At 45.8% G+C, this 2,500-nt stretch overlaps 3 non-coding genes and 9 pseudogenes across 3 annotated transcripts in view; all 12 read right to left on the bottom strand.

Annotated features, from left to right (window-relative positions):
- LOC142126172 (5S ribosomal RNA) overlaps positions 1–103 on the bottom strand; it is a 119-nt gene extending 16 nt beyond the window's left edge. The window contains exon 1 of the ribosomal RNA XR_012685105.1: positions 1–103. This exon is cut by the window's left edge and continues 16 nt beyond it. This is a non-coding gene — a ribosomal RNA (5S ribosomal RNA).
- Positions 104–187: 84 nt separating this feature from the next.
- Positions 188–306, bottom strand: LOC142126200 (5S ribosomal RNA). Its single transcript, XR_012685131.1, has one exon. It is a non-coding gene; the product is annotated as a 5S ribosomal RNA (ribosomal RNA).
- An 84-nt stretch (positions 307–390) lies between these two features.
- On the bottom strand, positions 391–509 carry LOC142126185 (5S ribosomal RNA). The gene has a single exon (XR_012685117.1). It is a non-coding gene; the product is annotated as a 5S ribosomal RNA (ribosomal RNA).
- An 84-nt stretch (positions 510–593) lies between these two features.
- LOC142126508 (5S ribosomal RNA) lies at positions 594–713 on the bottom strand (annotated as a pseudogene).
- An 83-nt stretch (positions 714–796) lies between these two features.
- On the bottom strand, positions 797–915 carry LOC142126095 (5S ribosomal RNA; annotated as a pseudogene).
- An 84-nt stretch (positions 916–999) lies between these two features.
- Positions 1,000–1,119, bottom strand: LOC142126507 (5S ribosomal RNA; annotated as a pseudogene).
- An 83-nt stretch (positions 1,120–1,202) lies between these two features.
- LOC142126623 (5S ribosomal RNA) lies at positions 1,203–1,321 on the bottom strand (annotated as a pseudogene).
- An 83-nt stretch (positions 1,322–1,404) lies between these two features.
- On the bottom strand, positions 1,405–1,524 carry LOC142126395 (5S ribosomal RNA; annotated as a pseudogene).
- Positions 1,525–1,606: 82 nt separating this feature from the next.
- On the bottom strand, positions 1,607–1,725 carry LOC142126111 (5S ribosomal RNA; annotated as a pseudogene).
- A 289-nt stretch (positions 1,726–2,014) lies between these two features.
- LOC142126428 (5S ribosomal RNA) lies at positions 2,015–2,134 on the bottom strand (annotated as a pseudogene).
- An 85-nt stretch (positions 2,135–2,219) lies between these two features.
- LOC142126371 (5S ribosomal RNA) lies at positions 2,220–2,338 on the bottom strand (annotated as a pseudogene).
- An 84-nt stretch (positions 2,339–2,422) lies between these two features.
- Positions 2,423–2,500, bottom strand: part of LOC142126299 (5S ribosomal RNA) — a 119-nt pseudogene continuing 41 nt past the window's right edge.

The raw sequence follows: 2,500 nt of genomic DNA, 5'->3' as shown, positions 1-2,500 counted from the left end.
TATTTCCAGGTGGTCTCCCATCCAAGTACTTACCAGGCCCAGCCCTGCTTAGCTTCCAAGATCAGATGAGATTGGGCTTGTTCAGGGTGGTGTGGCTGTAGGTATTGTTTTCCTAATGACCTACATCTCTTATACATCTCAAAACCAGCTTCGAAGGAAGTCGAAACAAGAGAAAATAAAAAAGAATGGCCTACAGCACCTGGTATTCCCAGGTGGTCTCCCATCCAAGTACTAACCAGGCCCAGCCCTTCTTAGCTTCCAAAATCAGATGAGATTGGGCTTGTTCAGGGTGGTGTGGCTGTAGGTGTTGGTTTCCTAATGACCTACATCTCTTATACATCTCAAAACCAGCATTGAAGGAAGCCGGAACAAGAGAAAATAAAAAAAAATGGCCTACAGCACCTGGTATTCCCAGGTGGTCTCCCATCCAAGTACTAACCAGGCCCGGTCCTGCTTTGCTTCCAAGATCAGATGAGATTGGGCTTGTTCAGGGTGGTGTGGCTGTAGGTATTGGTTTTCTAATGACCTACATGTCTTATACATCTCAAAACCAGCTTCGAAGGAAGCCGGAACAAGAGAAAATAAAAAAAAACTGCCTACAGCACCTGGTATTCCCAGGTGGTCTCCCATCCAAGTACTAACCAGGCCCGGCCCTGCTTATCTTCCAAGATCAGATGAGATTGGGCTTGTTAAGGGGGGGTGTGGCTATAGTATTGGTTTCCTAAAGACCTACATCTCTTATACATCTCAAATCCAGCTTCGAAGGAAGCCGGAACAAGAGAAAATAAAAAAGAAAGGCCTACAGCATCTGGTATTGCCAGGTGGTCTTCCATCCAAGTACTAACCAGGCCCAGCCCTTCTTAGCTTCTAAGATCAGATGAGATTGGGCTTGTTCAGGGTGGTGTGGCTGTGGGTATTGGTTTCCTACTGACCTACATCTCTTATACATCTCAAAACCAGCATTGAAGGAAGCCGGAACAAGAGAAAATAAAAAAAAACTGCCTACAGCACCTGGTATTCCCAGGTGGTCTCCCATCCAAGTACTAACCAGGCCCGGCCCTGCTTATCTTCCAAGATCAGATGAGATTGGGCTTGTTAAGGGGGGGTGTGGCTATAGTATTGGTTTCCTAAAGACCTACATCTCTTATACATCTCAAATCCAGCTTCGAAGGAAGCCGGAACAAGAGAAAATAAAAAAGAAAGGCCTACAGCATCTGGTATTCCCAGGTGGTCTTCCATCCAAGTACTAACCAGGCCCAGCCCTTCTTAGCTTCTAAGATCAGATGAGATTGGGCTTGTTCAGGGTGGTGTGGCTGTGGGTATTGGTTTCCTACTGACCTACATCTCTTATACATCTCAAAACCAGCACTGAAGGAAGCCGGAACAAGAGAAAATAAAAAAAAAGGCCTACAGCACCTGGTATTCCCAGGTGGTCTCCCATCCAAGTACTAACCAGGCCCAGGCCCTGCTTAGCTTCCAAGATCAGATGAGATTGGGCTTGTTCAGGGGGGTGTGGCTATAGCATTGGTTTTCTAAAGACCTACATCTCTTAAACATCTCAAATCCAGCTTCGAAGGAAGCCGGAACAAGAGAAAATAAAAAAAAAGTCCTACAGCATCTGGTATTCCCAGGTGCTCTCCTATCCAAGTACTAACCAGGCCTGGCCCTGCTTACCTTTCAAGATCAGACGAGACTGGGCTTATTCAGGGTGGTGTGGCTGTAGGTATTGGTTTCTTAATGACCTACATCTCTTATACATCTCAAAACCAGCATTGAAGGAAGCCGGAACAAGAGAAAATAAAAAAAAAAATCCTACAGCATCTGGTATTCCCAGTTAGTCTCCTATCCAAGTCCTAACCAGGCCCGTACCTGCTTAGCTTTCAAGATAAGACGAGATTGGGCTTATTCAGGGTGGTGTGTATGTAGGTGTTGGCTTCCTAATGACCTACATCTCTTATACATCTCAAAACCAGCATTGAAGGAAGCTGGAACAAGAGAAAATAAAAAAAAAAATGGCCTACAGCACCTGGTATTCCCAGGTGGTCTCCCATCCAAGTACTAACCAGGCCCCGGTCCTGCTTAGCTTCCAAGATCAGATAAGATTGGGCTTGTTCAGGGTGGTGTGGCTGTAGGTATTGCTTTTCTAATGACCTACATGTCTTAAACATCTCAAAACCAGCTTCGAAGGAAGCCGGAACAAGAGAAAATAAAGAAAAAACTGCCTACAGCACCTGGTATTCCCAGGTGGTCTACAATCCAAGTACTAACCAGGCCCGGCCCTGCTTAGCTTCCAAGATCAGACGAGATTGGGCTTGTTCAGGGTGGTGTGGCTGTAGGTGTTGGTTTCCTCATGACCTACATCTCTTATACATCTCAAAACCAGCATTGAAGGAAGTCGGAACAAGAGAAAATAAAAAAAAATTGCCTACAGCACCTGGTATTTCCAGGTGGTCTCCCATCCAAGTACTAACCAGGCCCGGCCCTGCTTAGCTTCCAAGAT

Source organism: Mixophyes fleayi, unplaced genomic scaffold, assembly GCF_038048845.1.
Source record: "Mixophyes fleayi isolate aMixFle1 unplaced genomic scaffold, aMixFle1.hap1 Scaffold_270, whole genome shotgun sequence".
NCBI lineage: Eukaryota > Metazoa > Chordata > Amphibia > Anura > Limnodynastidae > Mixophyes > Mixophyes fleayi.
This window is presented reverse-complemented; position numbering and strand designations above follow the sequence as displayed.